Below are 23,621 nucleotides of genomic sequence, written 5' to 3' on the forward strand. Positions count from 1 at the left end.
GCTCCTCATGTGTTAGTTGTTGGCCTGATTGAGCAGGTACTATTCTCTACTGATGAAAAGCTTTATTGCTTTCGACAAGTATGTTTATTGACATTTGACCAAGATATGTATCTGCAGTGCATTACAATTCTTAATTTATTCCATGTAAAGTTCAGCTCCACTTTCCTCATAAACATACATTACTAGATATAAACCAATTTAATTATACCCAGAGTCCCCTGGACCCCCCATAATTTTTTTCAGACTAGCAATTCAAATCACCATGAGAGTGACGTGGAAGGCTAACAGCAGTGGAGAACCCAGAAGACAAAATGGTGGACTCAGAGGAGATAAATAGAAGACAAATGAGAAGCAGTGGCTGAAGACAGAGGTCTGGTTGGTGGAGACAGGAGAGGTAGCTAGTTCCAGTAAGCTGATGGCACACTGTCCTGCATAAAGCACTGACCTAAAGATGAACTTTAATGAATATAACTTAATGAACAAAATCATTTAACCAGTGTTTGCCCATTACAAAATCTTTCCTCATACTGATTTACCTCCTTGCTGCTGGCAAGGTGCTTCACTGCATAATGTTTGTTAGACGAGAGTTCCAAAGTGAGCATAAACAACATATTGTCACAAAGCCATCTGCTCTCTTGAAGACATCATTAGCTTTGGCAAAACATTACTGGGAGGTCAAGATTTCATATGAATATATAGCACTATATAGATAAAGAACATGATTCTGATGCTGAAACCAAGATAATTCATGTCAAATTGGGTATCCTGAATATTGTAGTACATGCTTCTATATATCGTTACTATGCCTTTTTAAGCAGAAATAGGGATGCAAAAATGATACTTTAATAAGTCAACAAATATCAGCGTGGCACTCTGACTGCACCTCAACACAATTCAGTATGTCACAAAAAGATTAGTTGGCTGCAGGCTGAACTTGAAAGGTAATACTAATAACATTAGTAACAAAAGATAGTTTCAGTATCAATGCAATATCACTTTAATGAAATGAGCATCAAATAATTTAAAAAAGTCTTGTTTCTCTTTTCATGTTTGAAATTTGTATTGAGCTAGACAAAAAGTTGGCTTGAACATTAAAAAGTTTTCTTTAAAACCATTTTTTTTTTGTCATAAGCAGAATCTATTAATTAGGTGCCGCAGGCAAACCAACTGAGGTCTAAGATCAAATCTTTATTAAATTTTGTAACGTTTTACCTTGAATCGAGTTTCAATTTTGTTATTCATTGAACTATCACTACAATTTATCACAGATATTGTAGGAGGATTATTTTATTATGATAGAAACATGAAAGACATTTTCCAAAATGCCCAAAACTACAATAGACTGATTAAAGCTGAATATTAGATGTGTCAGATGAAAGAAATATGGTTGAAATAAAAAGGGCACTGCTGCTATTTAGCCGGAATAAACTTAAATAACATGTTTCTTGAACTTAAAGTATTTCTGTGATTTCAGAAAGCATGATAGCGTAGTTCTTATTTAGACTGAACTAAAACACATTTGCTAATGGTTTAAAATTTAAAGTAATAACCAAGATAAAACTCCTGAACATTTTTCAATTACGGTATGTTTTTCCTTTGTAAATGGAACAGTGGCTTTTGCAAAGTATTACCATTCGAATGTGTGTGTATTGTATTACAAAAGCTCATTATTACAGGATTTTTACAATGTCCCAACAATATATGCCCATTTGCTCCTCAAGCCTCCCCCCACTAACACAAGGTCAATGATGTATGTTTATCAAAATGATAAAAAGCCCAAATTCCTTTTTTTAACCTCGAAAGAATTTATTTTTGTCAACATTGTATTAGTTCCAACTAAAGCAGCGGACAATATGTGTCTTGTTCTACAGTTTCCCTTTGATTTTTTTGATTTTTTTATTTTTTTTTGTGTGGTGTGAGAATTCTCTTCCCCAGCTTGAGTGCTGCTGTGACAATTTACTTCAGTATTTTTTTTTCAGGGTTGGGGATATTTTGCAATTGAAAAAGCACTAAAAAGTAGGTGAAAAGGTAGTATCAGAATTATATTGAGCGTTTTCCTGCTTGCTGGTGATTTAAAAAGTGTTTTATTGATCGGGTGTGAAAATATCACCTAGGAGAACATTTAGGAGAAAAATTGAATTGCATGTGTGCCACTGTGTCACTTGCATTGCTAAGTTGAAGAGGCACCATAATGACATGCTGTATAGTACAATGAACTGCTTTGTTCAGAATACTCAATTTTGCATTAACTATGTTGCTTTGCGCATCAAAAATACTTCCTATATCTATGTATTTCTGTATAATGTTATGTAACCCCACCCTCTCAGTTATGTTTAGCATAGGCTATGATGTCATCATGAAGCCTTCTCCTTCCAGTACTGGATTTTGTGAGAAACAAAAGACACAGAGGGACCAGGAGCCCGATTTGGTGTGATATCATAATAATCGATATAGTGTCAGTGATAATAGAAAGAGCAGGATATATGTTACCCGGGCAGATAGTTAAGTTATAAATAAACACTAGTTAATACAAACATATGCCAAATATCATATCAAAATTTATTGGAGAAAATTACTGAAAAAATTATTAAAAGCACATGGGATGGCCACCCCGTCCCAACTCATCCACCCAGGCAGTCCACATGCAATCACATCCGTACGCCGGCATCTAACTCTAAGATGGAAATAGTAGTCCAGTTGGCGTCATCATTGAAAAGAGGCAAAAGTTCTCATAACATCAAAGGACTTGGATACTGGCTGTCATCAGACGGAAATGAAAAACTGACATGAACGTACAGGCTGATGGAAATCGATCAAATGTCACTAGCAGACAACAATAGCGTAAGCACATGTAGCACAAAAAGCAGGCACTATTAGCAGCAGCTCACACTGTATAAGCGCATGGCAGCGCAGCAAACAAACAGCGTGATAAATGTCAAGCCAAGCTTGTCTCACCAACACCTTAGAGGCCCGCTGTGGAACTACTGTCAGTTCATCTCGATCTCGTAATTGAGAGGGCTCCTGATGATGGCCATATGTCAATGCTGGATGGTGGTAGTAATCCGCATGTGTTTCCTGGGATAACAGGAACTCGGCAGTACTCAGGGTCCAGGCAGTGTGGTTGATGGTAAGCTCACCCGGATAGCATGCATAGCCGGGTGGCTGCCGGACAGAGCTGTGGTAACTGGCTAGGTGAAGATCGGGACGGCGTGGCGTCCCATGCAGGGAAAGTGCGGCTCCCCCGACGTTTCGCCGGCTTCCGGCTTTCTCAAGGGGGCGTGGTTGCCAGCACATTGATTCCAACACTACTTATCTACAATGCTAAGCAGACACACCTCTTACTCCGCCCACTCATAACGTCATACGCATGGTGTGTGCGATCGCGGCGGGGAGGAAACAGCGCGAGCGGCGGAAAGGCGGCGAACATAATGCTGCGAAAGGCTGGTACTGTGCCCAGAAAAAGATGTCCAACAAACACGCAGGATCAAAAGACTAAATGTAAATATTGAAAAAAACAGGAAAAAGAAGAAAAAGGTCCCAGTAAGCATGGCACATAAGTGCCAAGGCTGGCACAATCCATAGCAAGAGTATACGGAGGGGCCAAGGGTGGTCAAAAAACGGGACTAAAAAAGGTCCTGCGTGGAGAGCACAGCTGTTTAGCATAGGCTATGATGTCATCATGAAGCCTTCTCCTTCCAGTACTGGATTTTGTGAGAAACAAAAGACACAGAGGGACCAGGAGCCCGATTTGGTGTGATATCATCAGATCACCAAGAGGTGTACGTAATAGTGTAGTTGTTATACTCACAAAATTGGGTTGCTCATCCTGCAACCACTCTTTGGGCATGTGGGGAAGTACCGTCCCCACTTGGCCTTGCTTCCGTCAGGGGTACAGATGTGGCTCAGAGACTCGGTCGCTGCTCCGACAGAAACATTTCCTTTTGGAGGCCTTCCAAAAGGAGAGCACTCTCTAGAGTGGTGGTGATTCGTAGTTAGGAGAGGGATAGGAGGTGCCCGTAGAGTCAAGAGCTGTTTGGTAAATATCCTTATACTCTAACTGAGGCGCTAACCCTGCTACTACAGATTCCCTGTTAACCCCTTGTTTGCCTGATGAAGCGGGCTTGACCCGCGAAACGCGTTGCATTTCCTACTGGGGTATCGTATAATAAACGTGTTATTTATTTGAAAACAGGTAGTCTGTTTTGCTTTTGGGAGGCAAGTCCACCACTTCCTCCCAGCAATTTTAAAACTTTTATGAACTTTTATCCTGCTGGCGCCTCTGTACTGCATACCAATACATTGCGTCCACTCCTGGTGGATGGGAGTGTCATCTCCACTTTCCTACTTCTACAGAGAGCGACTTCTTAGCCCTGAGTGAGGACAGGCTTAATCTCCTCACCTGCCTTTATAGTGGTTACCTGGACGGTAACCCATGTTTGTGAGTATAATTATTCTCACTTTACCATTTATCAACATTCCTGACATACTACACTATATTGGGCTCTCGGTTTTTCTCTTTAGTATCCTTATACTCTAAGTAGTTATAACCAGGGTAGGTAAGAACAAAATTCTCCTACCTTAAAGAAACAGTATCTTAGACGTGCACACTTCACTTCGAGGCACTTTCTATAGACCTGAGGAAGCAGCTTACGCCGTGAAACGCATTGTCAAGTGCTTATTTGAACAAATAAATCATAAGAAAACATTTTTAAGATACCACATCTAAGACACCGTTTCTGTAAGGTATTTTATTCTTACCTACCCTGGTTATAACTACTTAGAGTATAAGGATATTTACCAAACAGCTCTTGACTCTACGGGCAACCCCCTATCCATTCTCCTTCAAGTGCACTCTGTGAGATCAGGTGTTTCTTCTCACTTCAGAACACGCAACAAAAAAAAATAATTCCGTGGTAATGCACCTGTCAAAATTTCCCTGCCTGTGATAAATTTAATAGTTTCATTGTAAAAAATAAGTAATTTTATTCATAAAGTAATGATTAGTTACGTTTCTCTTTAAAGGGAGAGCCTGTTTATGGCAGACAAACAGCTTATACTATACACATTCTACATAAGTGTAGTCAACTAGTGTTGCCAACAATGGACCTAATGTACAAAGGATCGGTAAAGTTTGCATTGTGCAGGCAGTGCACAACAATTTAATTGGTACTAATGCCAGAGGAGCATCCTGTGTTTAACCACTTCACCACTGAGGGGTTTTACCCCCTGACCACCAGAGCAATTTTCACCTTTCAGCGCTCCTTCCATTCATTCGTCTATAACTTTATTATTACTTATCGCAATGAAATGAACTATATCTTGTTTTTTTCGCCACCAATTAGGCTTTCTTTAGGTGGGACATTATGCCAAGAATTATTTTTTTCTAAATGTGTTTTAATGGGAAAATAGGAAAAATGTGGGGAAAAAAATAATTATTTTTCAGTTTTCGGCCATTATAGTTTTTAAATAATGCATGCTACTGTAATTAAAACCCATGAAACGTATTTGCCCTTTTGTCCCGGTTATAAAACCATTTAAATTATGTCCCTATCACAATGTTTGGCGCCAATATTTTATTTGGAAATAAAGGTGCATTTTTTTCAGTTTTGCGTCCATCCCTAATTACAAGCCCATAGTTTATAAAGTAACAGTGTTATACCCTCTTGACATAAATATTTAAAAAGTTCAGTCCCTAAGGTAACTATTTATGTATTTTTTTTAATTGTAAATTTTTTAATTTTTTTTTAATTACAAAAAAAAAAAAATGGGGAGTGTGGGAGGTAATAAGTTAATTTTATGTGTAAAAGTCATTTATTTGTATGTGAAAAATGTGTAGGGTGTAGTTTACTATTTGGCCACAAGATGGCCACAGTAACTTTTTGTTTTAATGCGACCTCCAAGCTTCCTTCCGGAAGCTTGGAGGAAGAATAAGGAGGCTGGACACGTGAGTTTTTTCTCACAATGATCGCGCTGCCCATAGGAGAGCAGCTGATCATTGCGGGGCTTAGATCAACGGACGGGAATGGATTTTCCCATTCATTGATCTCTGGGCGAGCGGGCGGCGGCGTGTTTACTAGCGGCGGGCGGCGTGTTTACGAGCGGGAGCGCGGGCAGCGTCGGGAACGCGGAAAGTACGTGTTTCTCCGTCCCTGGTTTTTAAAGGATTGAAAAAGGGGCGGAGAAATACGTACGCGCGGGGGTAAAGTGGTTAACTATTAGTCAGTGGTGTAGCTAAGGAGCTATGGGACCCAGTGTAAGTTTTACATGCCCTCCCCCCCAAGTACTGTATACATAACAATTGATACGGTGCACCAAACCCTGACAAGGACAACTACAGAGTAAGAGGTGCAAGAAGGGGATGGAAAACATTTTGTCAACGATAACTACTATTCAAAGCATACACAGAAGGTATTCCAGCACAGGACCAATAAATGAGTTAATACTGCGGTTGAGGAGGGGACCTCTGTCCCAAGGGTTGCAGTGCGTCCGCAACCTCTGCACCCCCTATTGCTATTTATATATATATATATATATATGTAAGTCTTGCACTGCCGGGACCACAGATGACATGTAAGAAGTAGCTGGCAGGTTTTAGCCATGCTCACGTGGTGACATCTTATTTTACTCCATTGTATAAGGGGATAATTGGGTGTAATTCAGCTGAGGCCGTGTTGCTTAATTCCTGAGTCATATAGGTTGCTTTTTTATAACATGCAATAAATAGTAACAGATCCTTTTAGGATGAATGCAATGTTTTAAAAGAGTTCTGAAATTGACATTATAGCCTCTATGTTTGGTCAGTTTGACTTTTAATATAACAGTGTTCTGTTATTTTTTTTTTAAGATTGCCTACCAGTTACCCTTTATCCACACAGCCCAATCTAAACTTATTGAAAGAGTTACAACCCAATATAATCCATTACCAAGAGAGCAAATGGAACAAGTTGTTACAGTCGGTATCTCAAAAATGTAGCTGTAGGGAATAATAATATGTCACCGAAACTGTCTACCTACCTCCTTAATGCTGCCTGCATGTTCATATCTTATCTTCTCTATAAATGCATTTCCATAGAGTGCTCGTATATTGCTAAAGATATTTTATTTTCATCCTCACAGCATTTACCATTTAACATAAAAAATGAAAGACAAGCTAAAATATTTTTGCTTACAGAGTGTGATGGCTTTTTTTGGGGTAGGGGTGCGGTGAACTTGATGTATTTTTATAGTGAATTTCAAAGTAATGAAACTTTAGTGAGAGAAATATATTGTTTTAAAGCTTACTTTGCAGCTAGAAGATGTCTTTAGTGGTCTCTGTTGTACTGAACTACATAAACCCATTAAACAGAAAATACATCAGCGCAGTAGCAAACATGGAAAAGGAATATACTTACAAAACAACTATTAGGCAAGGCATTCCATTGATTACTGCCTTATCTTTCTCATAATTTCTGTCTCCTTAAAAGAGAACTCTGCCTGCACAAAAAAAAATTTTTAGTTGCATCTGCAGTTTCTCTACTGTGCTACTCTAGGGATCCATTCACATCCATGCACTTGCACATGCATGTTTAAAATCATGCATAGTTTATCTTTCTATCTACTTTATGTTGCTAAGCTATATCTATCACCTCAACCATGTTTTTCTCCTTAAATTAAAACATGAACATGCATTGTAAAAGCTTTTTATTAAAAGCAAACCTGAAGCAAAAATAGACTTTTGAGATAATGCATTGTATGTGTAGTCCAGCTAAGGAATAGAACATTAGTAGCAAAGAAAAGAGTCTCATATTGTTTTCCAGTACAGGAAGAGTTAAAAAACTTCAGTTGTTATCTATGAAAAAAAGCTTCTCTGAGTTATTCCACCCACTGGGTCGAATACAGACCTGTTTTCTGAAACACTTAAACAGCCAAGAAACAGTTAAAGAAAGATTTAAATAAGGTTTTACAGCAGGAGAGTTCAAAGGGTCAATTTTTCCGCTTTGTTTTATAACATTAAAGACACAGTGTGGTTTTAAAACTGCAACTGTGACAGTATGATGCAATGTTTTGTAACTGAAAAAATATAAACATGAGACTCTTTGCTTTGCTACTTTCTTTGCTACCAACTCTTTACGACTAGAGATGGTCCAAACTGTCCTGCCGGCGAATAGTTCACCGGGAACAAGGGGTGTTTGCATTTGCATCGGCAGGCAAACACTTGGCGTGTCTGATCCACCCCCTATACATTATAATGGAGCTAAAAACAGACCCCTCACGCCAGAGTCAGCAGACACATGGCAGCCAATCAGCTATCTCTCCCACCTGGACCGCCCCCACTTATCAGACAGCCAATTTTGCAGTCTGTGTTTGGCTTTTGTGCTAGGCAGGTCAGGAAAAGTGTGTTGCTGGCAGGCAGGGAAAGTGTTATGTAGGCCTGTGTTCTGTATCCCCATTCCCCAGTGCAAATTTGTGCTGCTACCATATTGTCCTGAACAGCTAAACCCTTCTTAGGGCTGATACATTGTTTTTTTTTTGTTTTGTTTTTCCTTGCTATTGTATTGCTGTTCTGTGTCCAGTGCATAAGTTAGCAGTTGGAAATAGGTCTGCTGTACCTAATAGTGCACCAACCATAACCCAATAATCCTTCACCACCACTACTGGCATCTAGTATCCTCTACTGCCACCTGTATAAGGCCTCAGTGCAGAATCAGTGTTTTTTTGGTCACTTAACTGTTAAATGAGCACTCTCACAAATGTACGCACAAGCACGGCAGCCACTAAACATCACTTCACAATGATTGCCACCCAGAGGACTAATATTTACGTCCTGGAGGTGTCAACCAGCAAAAAAAACAATGATTTGCTCATCTGACGTTATCACTAAAGCTATTTGCGGTTGTTTGGGTGCAGTAAATGTGGCGTTTCATCTGTCTGTGAACCAGCCCTAACCCTTACACTACCTCATTACCGTGTATGCACGCCAGATGTTTTAAAATACAAAATTGCTCGCATTTAGGAATTTACTGTGATTTCTGCCCTTTAGAGGTTAAAACATGACTCTGCGTCAACTACATAATTTTTGGTGGAACTTTTGCCATGGATCCCCCTATGGCATGCCACAGTCCATGTGTTAGGCCACTTGAAACAACTTTTCAATCACTTTTGAGACCAGAAACAGTCCTTATAGGTTTTAAAATTCGCCTGCCCATTAAAGTCTATGGCAGTTCGCCAGATTTGCCTGTTTTCATGTTTTCATGTTTCATGGAAATTCATGTTCGAAGTTTGGGAACTGAAAATTTGATGTTCGGGCCATCACTATTTACGACCCATTGGACCATAGCAAGGCAGGCCCCTCTATATTGTACTGCCTCTCAAAGCTTTTCTAAGCATGTTTTGTTACTTCCATGATACTATGTAGCCATCTCAGTCTCTGCCATCCCCTCTAAAGATGGCCCGAAGCAGCACACAAAAGAAAAGCCACCCTCCTTCTCCTCTTCCTCCTTCAGGTGCAGCATCTTCAGGCGATTTCTCCCTTGCACCTTCACAGCCACCCTCCTCCACTCCGCCTCTCACCTTGAGCAGTTCCTGCTCCTCTGCCCACATCAGCCAGGTGTCTGTGAAGGAAATCTTTGAGCGGAAGAAGCCAATTTCTGCCAGTCACCCCCTTGCCCGGCGTCTGACAGCTGGCGTGGCAGAACTGTTAGCTCGCCAGCTGTTACCATACAAGCTGGTGGACTTTGAGGCCTTCCGTAAATTTGTGGCCATTGGGACACCGCAGTGGAAGATACCAGGCCGCAGTTATTTCTCTAAAAAGGCGATACCCAAACTGTACCGTGAAGTGGAGAGGCAAGTGGTGTCATCTCTGGCACACAGCGTTGGGTCAAGGGTCCATCTGACCATGGATGCCTGGTCTGCCAAGCACGGTCAGGGCAGGTACATTACTTACACAGCCCATTGGGTCAACCTGGTGACCGATGGCAAGCAGGGAGTATGTGGCTGTGCAGCGGACCAACTTGTGACACCTCCACGGCTTGCAGGCAGGCCTGCTGCCACCTCCTCTCCTCCTGCTACATCCTCTTCACTGTCGTCATCCTCCTCCTCCTTGGCTGAGCGGCAGTTCACCTCTACTGGTGCTGCGATCTCCTCTCCAGCTACACAGACCCGGCTCCCCAGGGCCTATGCTGCATGCCAGGTATGACGGTGTCACACCATCTTAGACATGTCTTGCCTCAAAGTGGAGAGTCACACTGGAGCAGCTCTCCTGGCTGCTCTTAACAAACAGATGAATCGGTGGCTGACCCCCACCAGCTGGAGATCGGCAACATGGTGTGTGACAATGGCAGCAATCTCATTTCCGCTTTGAATTTGGGAAAGCTGACACATGTACCCTGCATGGCACATGTGCTGAATGTAGTAATTCAAAGATTTGTGTCAAAGTACCTTAGAGGACGTCCTGAAGCAGGCCAGGAAGTTGTGTGGGCATTTCAGATGGTCTTACACGGCCATGGCACGCTTTGCCGATATTCAGCGGAGAAACAAGTCGCCGGTGAGATGCTTGATTTGCGATAGCCCGACTCGCTGGAATTTGACCCTCCTTATGTTCTCTCACCTGCTAGAACAGGAGAAAGCTGTTACCCAGTACCTCTACAACTACAGTAGAAGGACACAGTCTGGGGAGATGGGGATGTTCTGGCCCAACAACTGGACACTAATGCGAAATGCATGCAGGCTCATGCGGCCGTTTGAGGAGGTGACCAACCTGGTGAGTCGCAGTGAAGGCACCATCAGCGACTTGATCCCGTACGCTTACTTCCTGGAGTGTGCCGTGCGTAGAGTGGTGGATCAAGCTGTGGAGGAGTGTGAACAGGAACAGTTATGGGAGGAAGTGTTGTGGGATCAATTCTCATCGGAACCTGATGTTTCCTCAACCAGCACAGAGGGGAGAGAAGAAAGAGTCGTGTGGGGAAGAGGAGTCAGACTCGGATGATGAGGAAGGTGTTTCTTTGGAGGAGGAGGAGGAGGAGGCAGTGACAGAAGAACAACCGCAGCAGGCGTCGCAGGGGGCTTGTGCTGCAAGAGGAGATGGATAGTACGTCTGGATCCAACTTTGTGCAGATGGCGTCTTTCATGCTGTCCAGCCTGTTGAGGGACTCCTGTAAAAAAAATCAAAAAAAATCAAGGGGAATGAGCTGTACTGGGTGGCCACGCTACTAGACCCTCGGTATAGGCACAAAGCGGCGGGCATGTTACCAGCTCACCTGAAGGCAGAAAGGATGCAGCACTTGCAGGAAAAGCAACTATGCTTTACAATGCGTTTAAGGGTGATGTCACAGCACAACGCAATAAAGGTACCACTGCCAGTAATCCTTCTCCCATGTCCACGCAGGCAAGGACAGGACGCTCCAGCGATCTCATGGTGATGTCGGACATGCGGACATTCTTTAGCCAAACGCCTTGCCTTAGCCTTTCCGGATCCACCCTCCACCCACGTCTGGACCGGCAGGTAGCCGACTACCTGGCCTTAAGTGTGGATGTAGACACTGTGAGCAGCGATGAACCCTTGGACTACTGGGTGTGCAGGCTTGACCTGTGGCCAGAGCTGTCCCAATTTGCAATCCAACTTCTGTCTCGTCCTGCCTAAAGCGTCCTGTCAGAAAGGACCTTCACCGCAGCTGGGGGCATTGTCACTGAGAAGAGAAGTCTCCTAAGTCACAAAAGTGTTCAGTACCTCACCTTTATCAAAATGAATGAGGCATGGATCCCGGAGGGCTACTGCCCGCCCCAAGACCAAGTCAGTCCCCACACACAGCATCTCTGCCTGCATGATGTGTGACTGCCTGCCCCAAGACTAAGTCGCTCCCCAAACAGCACTTCTGCCCGCAGGCCGCTTGACTGCCTTCTCCGCCACCACCAACAGGGTCCAGGACTCCAGGTGGATTCCTGAATTTTTAAGGCCGCTATAATAATTTTACTGGTGTGTGTACATGCCTGCCTAATTTTTCTGGCTGCACTGCAGCTGCAACAACAAAACAAAAGGCATGTACATGTGCCAATTCTCTTTCGTAATCATTACCTTGCCACACTGAAGGGGCTTGCGTATCATAATGAAACAATGACCGCCGGCTATATGAGTGTCTCGGGGGGGCACATCCACGATAATAAGGTCATTGCTTAATTGTGGACAGACCAAATTTGATCAGCTGGACAGTCACTGTTGTTCTGTCATTGAGCTACCTCAGTCTGGCGACCATATGGGCTTGAAAACAGCTATCGCCTGCACTCTTGCCATGGTGCGCATCAGTCCAGCACAGCCATCACAACACGAACAGCTGTTTGCTGTGTGTTACACAGTGAGTTTGGTCTGTCAGTGTGATGCAGTACTCTAATTACACTCCCTGATTGATGTATACAAATGCAAGATGTTTTGAAGTACTTTAGGCCTGCAATTTAGCGTTCAATGTGATTTCTGCCCTTAAAAGGCTGCTTTGTGTCGAATCTAGATTTTTCCCTGGGACTTTTGGTGACTATCCCACTCCTCCATGCAAAAACTCAGATGTTAGACCCCTTGAAACATCTTTTCCATCACTTTTGTGGCCAGCATACGTGTTTGTAGTTTTCAAAGTTCACCTCCCCATTGAAGTCTATTGCGGTTCGCACGAACCAAACTTTTGCGGAAGTTCGCAAACCGAAAATCGGAGGTTTGGGCCATCTCTAATCCCCTCCTCATTTTGCCATTGATCTTTCCCAGCATCAGCCAGGTCTTCAACAATCAGTCCCGCCTTCTCATTGTGGTTCCAAAGTATTTCAGCTGCATCTTCAGCATTTGTCTTTACAATAAACAGTCAGGGTTAATTTCTTTAAGTATTGACTGACTGTATCTTCTTGCAGTCCAAGGGGCTCTCAAAAGTCTTCACCAGCACCATAATTTGAAGGTGTCAATTATTGGGCGCTCAGCCTCCCTTACGGTCCAGCTTTTGCAAGCATACATTACTACTGAAAGTATCTAGAGCATCAGTTTCCCTTTTTCATGTGTTGTTCCCTATTTTTACCTCCTAATTTATATGTACGTAACTTCTATTTCATGTCCATAAGCAGCCGCCCAAGGCCTTTGTGGCCTTACAGAAATCCAGCCCTGAGCACACGTACACCTCGTTAATACTATTCCTTTTCTTTTAGGTGGTGCTGGTTTGCCCCTTTTATTGTTTTATTTGCAGTTCTCTTCCTTCACACAACCATGGAGGAATAGTTATAGACTTGGAAATCAGTATCCCACTGAACCATTACTGTCTCTTAAATCTGCATATAAAGTACTAATGAACTGGTATCGTATCTCCCCATGCATAGCACATTCCTTCCAAAATGACCCTAACAAATGTTGTTCGGTGAGATACTAGAGAGAACGTCAGCACATTTGGTAGATGTGTCAGATGTTAACTAGATTATGAAGAAGATATTGGAGCTGCTTGTTCCACATCTTATTCCCAATCAGTGTTATGAAACACAATATAAACGCTTCTTTTCTGCTCCTCACTGTCAGCAAACTATGGGAAGAAACAAAATAGCTTTATAGAAGATCAATCTAGAATAGATGGTTTGTAGAGATTGCAATTTTTTTCTACTATAGCGACTTACAATTTTGCTAAATGCAAAAAATACTAATATAGGAAAGTAGAACTATACATGAAGCATCTTAAACATTATCCTTCACAAAATATACTTTTACATTTTTTTTTAAATGCTTATTTCTATGTGCTGCCACAAAGGTGTATGAGGACTTTATCAGCATGTGTAGTTACTGCTCTGCAGGCGGTGCACAGAGTTTTTCATTGTGCTCTTAGGTTGTGTCAAATAGCACACAACAGGCAATCGGAGATCAAACATCTCAAGGCTAGAGCTGATGACAGACAGTTATTGGCCACAGTGTACAAATATAGCAGGGGCTCTGCTTACATTGCAGAAACAATCTCCCAGTTATCAAATACCAACTCTACGCACTACTAAAAGTTTTATAGACCTTAATAGCAACATACAGAAGCATGCATTTTCAAATGCCAAAATGATAAACACAGGATGCAAGATATAATTCTGCATTTTATCTCTCTGTAGCTTCATGAATAGTTATATAGAGAATAAACAGTAATATAGAGAACCTGTTTTTCTAAATCATCTCCAGAGATCTCCAGACAGGTTTCTCCAGTCATGAAATCATAGGTGATCCAGCAAACCTGGACTGGATTCAGGGGTATAATAAAAGCTCCCATAAACTCTCTCTGTATTTTCCAAAGCATCCTACTATAAAATCAACGAAGGTAAATCCTTGTTACTTAGGAAAAATCTAGACTCACTTACAGTTAAAACCTTATCGGACACATTCCCCTTTCCTTGGGCCAACTCTCATATTCCTTACTTAGGAATCACTCTACCGAAATCTACTAAAGACCTATACAAACATAACTATGCCCAACTTCTCCATATGGTTAAAAATGAGACGACTGAACATTAAAATCACTCCCCAATTTCACCCAAGCTTAAGGTGACCCAGATACGAAGTCTATTCGCTTATCTACATGCAATTACTCATCTACTCAATTATCTATTCTGCTAACTTTACTGCAAAAACCATATCTACAACTGTTAAATGTTCTCTTTTTCGAAAATTTCAATAAAGTATATATTGGAAAAAAAAAAAAAAAGCTCCCATGAACCCGGGGGGATATTGAGAACTGGAGACTAAGTTGGCCTACTCCTAGGGTGAGATGCAACGCGCTGCATTAGAGTGTCATAGATTCCCCGCTACCAGCGTGGCAACAAGTCTCTCCTTACTGTAGACAGTCTTTCTCCTTGCTCACTATGCAATGCCTTAATTTGCTTTTTTGTAAGCCCCCTGCACCCGTGATTCTATCAGATGACTCTGGGCACCAATATTTTACTGTATTGCCACTATTCTGGCATCTCTGGTTGCCAATATTGACCTTTTTGCCACATATCCCTGCTCTGCACTGGGGGGGGGGGTGGCTTACGGTTTAGGGGGTATTAAGGGTTTCGGCACCACTAGGAAGGTTAGGTTTATGTATCACTGGGAGTTAGGTTTAGGCACCACCAGGTGGGCTTAGATTTAGCACCACCAGGGGAAGTCTTAGGGTCACCCTAATTCTGGATCCTCAAGTGAGGGGGAAGTTGGGGCAATTTTTTCACCTGAATGGCAGCAGAGATGAAGTGAACAAGGGAGTTGCAGAAGGCCCTTGTTCACTGACTGAAGGAAGCCTTCCCCCAGCCTTCCACATAACATGTCCCTGTTCAGCTGACCATGTAGGTGCCTGTGGCCAGCTGCATTAGTCATCCTGGAGATCCGCAGGGACTAACAAGAGCCGTGTGCCAGTCTGAGCTGCCCAGACAGGAGTAGTCAGAATCCTCCAGTCAACACCAGTGGCTGACCCACATGGTGGCTGACTTCATGGGGTCCCTCTGTGCATATGACAGCATGAGCACCAAGGACCCCATGGAGTACTGGGCTTCAGACTGGATACCCGGAGGGAGCTTTTCAAGAATGCCCTGGAAGCCCTTGCCTCCCTTCCAGTGTGTCGTCTAAGATAAGCTTCAGATTGGCTGGTGGCGCGGCCACTGAGAAGCGCTCCCATCTGTCAACCAAGTTGTTGGATATACACATGTTCATAAACATGAACAAGGCTTTAATTGAAGGTAATCTCCTGGCCCCTTTACCCCCCCCCCCATTGTTGAGGGCCAAACTGCAGTTTCACGTGACTGCTGCCTGGAACCTACTGTTGCCACAGGTATTATCCTGCATGATCTGTAACCACACATTTGCTAACCTGCTGCCGTTGGAGGTGTCTGGGTTTAAAACTTTGATGTCCAAGTTGTGAGGGAGGCCCATCTGCAACTTCACAACTGCTGCCTTGAACCTGCTGCTGCCACAGGTGTCAGCCTGCCTGATCTGTCACCAAACATATGCTAAGCTGCTGCCATCGAGGGTGTCTGGGTTGAAAACTGTGATGTTCAAGCTTTGGTCAGGGCCCAACTGTGGCTTCACGACTGCTGTCACAGATTTTTATATCCGGGGTTCTCCTGGAGCGTGGGGGGCACCCTCCATGTAACACCATTTTTTACAAACATTAAAAATGCTGTTAGTGCTGCTGCTGTCATAATGTAATTGAATTAGTGTTGCGGTCCCAAAGCCAGATTCCTCCTGCTGCTGCTGTAATAATGTAATTTAATTAACCCATTAGTAGCTTCAAATTAAATGTTTCATTTGAAAGCTGCTTGTGTCATGCAAGCATCTTCCGGATGTCTTATTTGGCTGCCTAGTGCAGCCAAACGAGTGTGGCAGTAAGCAGCTATATTTACCTGTCCTGGCTTCTTCTCTTCCTCTACTGGTGGCTCTGACCAGGTCTTCTGGGTCCTGATTACATCCGATCACATGATATGACATGTGATTGGGATCCAGGAGACTGTGTCAGTGTTACAGCGCCAACCAGGGGTGGAAGAGGGGTGATGGAAGAGACTTTTTCATCACTTCTCTTCTACCACCGGGTGGCACTGTATGCTGACATGGTCTCCTGGATCCGGATCACATGTTATATCTTGTGAGTGGTACAGAGAAGACATGTTGGTAGTACGTCACCACCGTAGAAAAGAAAAAGCCAATCCAGCCGTCCAGACAGGCATGTATGAGAGCTTTCTGCCGCCACTGTAAAACCTCCTGCCACATGCACTGCCGAGCCTGCCAGGCTGGGGAAGGCACACTTTCCCAGCGGTAGGAAAAATTTGGCCATGTAGCCAAATAAAGTTTATTTGGCTGCTAAAGGGTCAATGTTGTGGTCCCACTTCCATGTTGCCTATTCTGCTACTATCAACTCCTCCTGCTGCTGTCATTGTTTAATTTAATTAATGCTATAGTCCTACTGGCCACCACCAGGCTCCACGGTCTATTCTGCGACTACATGATCAAGAAGCCGGTGCCCTGACCACCTTGTCTTGGGGCCAACGTTACATGCCAAAGAGAAGAAGAAGAGTTCATTATGAACAAGAAGTGGGTATGCTCCTGCCAAGTGGAAATGTTAAATGCCAAAGAGAATAATAATAATAATAATAATATTTTGTCACTATCAAGAAACATAAGCATTCCTGCCAAAATTACATGCCAAAGAGTGGAGGTAATGGGACAGGGGAAGCCTCCAGATTATCCAGAGACTTCCCTCTACTTTGGTAAGTACCCTGTTGCGGCACTTTTTTCCCCCCATCAGTTACTCTTTAAGCTAAATCTAAGGTTTTGCATATAATTATACTAACTGTTGGGACATTAAATCACTGGTTTTAGACATTCAGCTTTCAACCTCCAAGCTGTTGCTCACATTTTTTGCTATCTAATAATTAGCATACTTTGAGCTTGATTCACAAAACGGTCTTTAGACGCGCTAACCAGGGTGCTAAGTAGGTTAGCACCAGATTTCTCAATCAGATTGTGCGCTAACTTTACGCGGGCTAAGTCCCATAGGCTTTAATGGGCACTTTGCGCGGAGCGCCCTGCGCTCTGTGCAGTACGCGCGTAAAGTTTTACGCGCATAAAGTTTTGCGCGCGTAAAGTTTTATGCGCAAAAAGCTTGTTTAGATGTGCTAAGGGGCTTTTCACAGGCGTGCTAACAGTTAGCACCGCTTTGTGAATCAAGCCCTTTATGTGTCCCTGTCATATATAGTTCTTATATGAAATGAAAATGATTGAAAGAATATAAAAAAATGATGGGGGAATGATTTCAGTAAATGCAAACATTCTTCATAGAAAACAATCAATTTACCTTTTGCTTCACTCATGCAGCATCAAGGTTGGTATAGCCTTGGCTGGTGGGACTTTACAATCTTGATCTTGTACCACTTGGGGATCTGACTCTGGGAACAGTGTGCTGCTATGAAAGACTCTCCCCTGTCTCTCGCACTGTTTCATGGGAAACCTAAGAGATTATTTGCAGAAAGACTTGAAGTAAACAGTAAAGCCTCAGGGGCTCAGCAACAGGTGGATGAACAAAGTCACAGCAGACATATCTACTGCTAGCAGATTCTGTGAAAAAAAGAGAAGCAGATATCTGACAATCTTTGCAGACTGCTAACAACATTGAGTGTTGCTTTTTAGCAGGAGTGCTTTTCGATCTCTTTTAGTCCCCAATACTTTCCTAGCAGACAAAGGATAACGTATTAGTGTGTGTTTGCGTGTTTTAGTGTAAAGGCCATTATACACTATGTCATATTAGAGTATAAAGAAAACATATTAGAAATGAAGGCTATATTGATCTATGTCCAAATAGCTGATTCTCTAAACATTGATCACACAATGCCATTCCCTAATCCCTACCTCAAATAGCGGTCAGGGGGAGGGGGAACTATGAATGCAGACAGGAAAGCTGGAAAAGTATATGAGTGGGTTGGATTAGTTTTGTACTTAATTACATGATATTAATATTATGGCAAGCTGATATAGATGGCCCGAACAGTTCGCCAGCGAACGGTTCCCGGCAAATTTTCGTGGTTCGCGATCATCGCGATCCGGGAACTTTTCCGGAAGTTCGGTTCGCCCCCATAGTGCACCATTAGGGTCAACTTTGACCCTCTACATCGCAGTCAGCAGGCACATTGTAGCCAATCAGGCTACACTCCATCCTGGAGTCCCACACCCCCTTATAAAAGGCAGGCCCCGCCGGCCATTATACTCACTCGTGTGCCTGCAGGAAATGGAGAAGGGACAGTTGCTGCAGTGCAGACTCTCTCATAGGGAAAGATTAGTTAGGCTCTTGTAGGCTTGTTAGCTTGCTCCTTGCTGATTCTTATTGCTAAAATAGCACCCCACAACAGCACTTTTGAGAGCTAATCTTGTTCTTGTGATCTATTTTTTTTCTGTGTGTCCCACTGACACTTGTGTTGCTTAGACAACCTTGATCATCCATACTGTGTGGGTGCCACTGCCAGGTCCAGCACATTCAGTGACTACCTGTGTGTGTAACAGGTGCACATTGTAATACCCAGTACTGCATATACCTACTACCTGTTGTTCACAGTGCACCCGCCTACCTACGTAAGCACACGCAGTGTGATATATCATTCTGTGCATACCTGTTAACTGCACCTATGTGACTGACTGCACATTGTATTAGTCAAGTCAGTGCATACCTTTCACTTCATCCTGCACCCAATATGGATAAAACAAACGGCAGAGGCAGGCCACCTGGCAGGTCTGTTCGAGGTCACGCTGTCGTGATTTTGTGCGGCCCGCGACCAAAGTACAGTGTTCAGAAGAAGGCACATGCCATCAACCCCCAATATTGTCAGGACATAGTTGACTATTTAATACAGAACACCTCATCTTTCTCAGCTTCTGCATGGAAGCATGACATATCTTCCTCCGCCTGCTCTGATTCTGGCACCCCACTTAACACTCAGTCGGCCGCCACCACCAATGTGCCATCACACCAGGGCTCAGCGGTGTGAAAAAATTTTTGTGTGTCTGCCTCAGATGAGAGCAATGCCATCTGTACTCTCTGCCACCAAAAATTGAGCCGTGGAAAGACCAAGACCCGCGTAGGGACAACTACTTTACGAAGGCACATGATTACAAAGCACAAACTGCAATGGGATGACCACCTGAGGGAAAGCAGCACACAAAAGCAAATCCACACACCGCAGTGGAAGATATGCAATTATTTCTCAAAAAAGGTGATACCCAAACTGTACTGTAAGGGATAGCGGAGACAACGCCGCCATGCGGGGCAGCATAGCGGCGGTCTCCGCTTCCCAGCCGGCGGACTCTGTTGCTCATGCGGAGCGGCTGGCACAGGCTGGTAGGGACACCGCCACCGTGACTGGCGACACGGCGGCGGGTCTCACATGGCGGCAAGCGGACCTCAGTCCGCGGGTGGACGCGGTCCTGGGGCCTGGCCTCTCCATCACACAGAGGCAGAGGGTCACACGCGTGCGCGCAAAGAGGCAGGACTTTTACCTCCTACGTAGGAGGCTCAGCTGACTCCCCAGTCAGCTGACCTCAGGAGGTGTCCTGATTTGTTGGGACTCTGGGGCAGCGCTGAGTAGCTTGATAGCTACAAATTGTACTTGCTGGGCAGTAGCTAGTTGTCTGCTGTCGTGAATACATCTCTGTGTTAATGCTCAGACCTTAGTGCAGTGCCCTGGTGTTGATGCTAAGGATTTCACACCTTTTGTTATGATTGTATTTGTGATTTACCTGTGTCTTGACTCTGGCTATACCTGACTACTCTCTCTCTTATCGATTGTGTACCTTGCCTATCTGATTTCTGTTGCCGACCTCTGCCTGTTTACCGATTACTCTTCTGCCTTTCGCTCCTGTACTGTGCCGCCTTCTTGTTACCGAACCCTTGCTTGCCTGACCCTTCTCCCTTCAGTGGAACGTCTCCCACTGGAGAGTTTTCTCTGAGGCTTGCCTCTCCGAGACGCTTGTTCCACACAGACTATTGCTGCTAGATCCCTCTCTTTGCCTGGTTAGAGGATCTCACACACGGGGTTTCCATTCAGAGGTAACCACACCTCTGAGGAATCGCCGTGTGGTGGATATTTCCACAGTATTGTAACGTTACTGCCTCTATTGTCATTGTTTGTACTCGTGTCCAGAGGTTAGTGATATATCTGTATTATTGGTGATTCTGCAGATCATCTATAATCAGGTATATATCTGTATCGCTGGTGATACTGCAGATCACCAACGATAATACAATACAATACAATAACATTTCTATAGCGCTTTTCTCCCATAGGACTCAAAGCGCTTAGGCTCTCTCAGATTCAGTAATTAGTAGGATGAAGTATTCACACAACAAAAGTTATATTTCTGCAAATGCCAGACTGAACAGGTGGGTTTTCAGTCTGGATTTAAACACGTCCAGGGATGGGGCTGTCCTGATCTGTTGAGGTAAAGAGTTCCAAAACGTAGGGGCAGCATGACAGAAGGCTCTGGGACCAAAAGATTCCAAGTGGAATCTGGGTATGACTAGATTATTAGAACCTGTGGATCTGAGAATGCGGGGATTGCTACGTAGCTGCAACATATCTTTTATGTATCCAGGGCCTAGATTATTCAGGGATTTAAATGTCAGTAGGCCGATCTTGAATAGGACCCTCCATTCTATAGGTAGCCAGTGAAGGGAATGCAGGACTGGCGTTATGTGGCAGTGATGGGGTTGGTTGGTTAGCAGTCTGGCAGCAGTATTCTGTATCAGCTGTAGGCGGTACAAGACCTTTTTTGGAAGGCCAGTGTAGAGAGCATTGCAGTAGTCCAGTCGGGATGTGATGAAGGCGTGGACTAAGGTTGGCAGATCTTCTGGGGGTATGAGGTGCTTGATTTTTGCTATGTTCTTCAGGTGAAAATAGGATGATTTCACCACAGCAGAGATTTGAGTTCTGAAGTTTAAATCCCCATCAATTAGAACTCCCAGGCTACGCACATGATCAGAGCTGCGTAGATCCGTGCCTCCTATTCCCAGTGGTGAAGACTGCAAGTTGAGCTGTTTTGGTATCATGCTCTGCCCTCCAATCAGAAGGACTTCAGTTTTGTCTGCATTTAGTTTCAGCCGGTTGTCATTCATCCATTGCTGTAGTTCACGTAAGCAGGCGTTTATAGTTAGAGTTGGGTCTGTCACACCAGGTTTGAAGGAAATATATAGTTGGGTGTCGTCTGCATAGCAGTGGTATGTCAGGCCATGTTTTTGGATTCGTTTTCCCAACGGTAGCATGTAAATCGTGAAAAGCAGGGGAGAGAGGATTGAGCCCTGGGGCACCCCATACTTAAGTGTTACAGGGGTGGACAGGAAGGGCCCCATAGACACTTTGTGGGTTCTGCCACTCAAGAAGGATTGGAACCACTGAAGTACTATGCCATCAATGCCGCAGTATTCCTGTAGCCTGTTTATCAAGATGTCATGGTCAACTGTGTCAAAGGCTGCAGAAAGGTCTAGCAGTATGAGGATCGAGCACTCTCCTCTGTCTCTTGCCATGAGCAGGTGGTTGCATATTTGGATGAGGGCAGTTTCAGTGCTGTGGTGTTTCCTGAAGCCAGACTGGAATGGGTCATAACTGCTATTTTGTAGGATTCTGGCTTCTAGCTGGAGGTATACAGCTTTTTCAATTAGCTTGCCCAGAAAGGGGAGGTTAGAGACAGGTCTGTAGCTGGTCATTGCATCTGGGTCCAGGGAGAGTTTTTTGAGGAGAGGCCTGATGATTGCTTCCTTCAGTAAAGCAGGAAATATCCCTGATTGTAAGGAACAGTTAACAATTTTGAGGAATACCAGTACGAACAGGTCAGGGCAGTTCAACATGAACTGGGTTGGGCCAGGATCCAGGTCACAGGTAGTTAGGCGGACGTGAAGGAGGATGCTTGATGTGACTTCTTCATCAATTTCTTTGAAGTTTGACCAAGGTGTTACGTTGTCTCTGCTAATGGTCTTCGGCGCTATATTAGGCTCAGATGCTGTAAGTTGGATGGCGGACCTTATAGCGGAGACTTTGTCTGTGAAGAAATGGGCAAATTGGTCACAGAGGTCCTTTGAAGACTCGATATTAAGTTTTTGACATGCTGGGTTGCAGAGTTTTTCCACTGTGCGGAACAGTTGGGCTGGTTTGTTAACTGCATTTGCAATCTCTTGTGATAGAAAGGATGATTTTTTTCCCGTGATTACCTTTTGGTAGCTCTTCAAGTAGAAGATTAAGGCATGTTTGTCTTCTGGGGACTGAGATTTGCGCCACAGCCTCTCAAGTTTTCGGCCTTGTCTTTTCAGCTCTTTTATAGCGTTATCAAACCACTGTGCATGATGGTGTGGAGTAAGATATTTGGTGCGCAGAGGAGCAATGATCTCAAAGGTGGAGGACACACATTTGTTGTATTTAAACACCAGAGTATCAGGGTCCAAGCTGGAGTCAGTCAATTCATCAAAGCTAAGGTTATCTCGGATATGTTGAGGTAAAAGCCCTTTTAAGCGGCGATATTTTATTTGATTCTTGACCTGGTGTTTGACGGCTGGTATTGAGAGGGAGAAGTGGATAGTGTGATGGTCTGACCAGGCAACAGGATTAATTTCCACATTGGCTTTTGACAGACTCTCTCTGTGTGTTGACACCATCGTTACATGTACCGTGATGTTGAAAGGCAGGTGGTGTCATCTCTGGCACACAGCGTCGGGTCAAGGCAAGGGACCATCTGACCACGTGATCTGCAAAGCACGGTCAGGCCTGCCCGAAGACTCAGTCCCCACACACAGCATCTCTGCCTGCACGCCGTGTGACTGCCTGCCCCAAGACTAAGTCGCTCCCCACACAGCATCTCTGCCTGCAGGCCGCTTGACTGCCTTCTCCGCCACCACAAACAGGGCCTAGGACTCCAGGCGGATTCCTGAATTTTTAAGGCCGCTGCTAGCAGTGGCCGCAATACAAATTTTTCTGGTGTGTGTACATGCCTGCCTAATTTTTCTGGCTGCACTGCGGCTGCAACAAAAAAACAAAAAGACATGTACATGTGCCAATTCCCCTTCATGATCATTACATTAACGCGGTGAAGGGGCTTGCCTATCACAATGAAGCAATGACAGCCGGCTATATGAGTGTCTCGGGGGGGCACACCCTAG

Source organism: Hyperolius riggenbachi, chromosome 8, assembly GCF_040937935.1.
Source record: "Hyperolius riggenbachi isolate aHypRig1 chromosome 8, aHypRig1.pri, whole genome shotgun sequence".
Classification (NCBI taxonomy): domain Eukaryota; kingdom Metazoa; phylum Chordata; class Amphibia; order Anura; family Hyperoliidae; genus Hyperolius; species Hyperolius riggenbachi.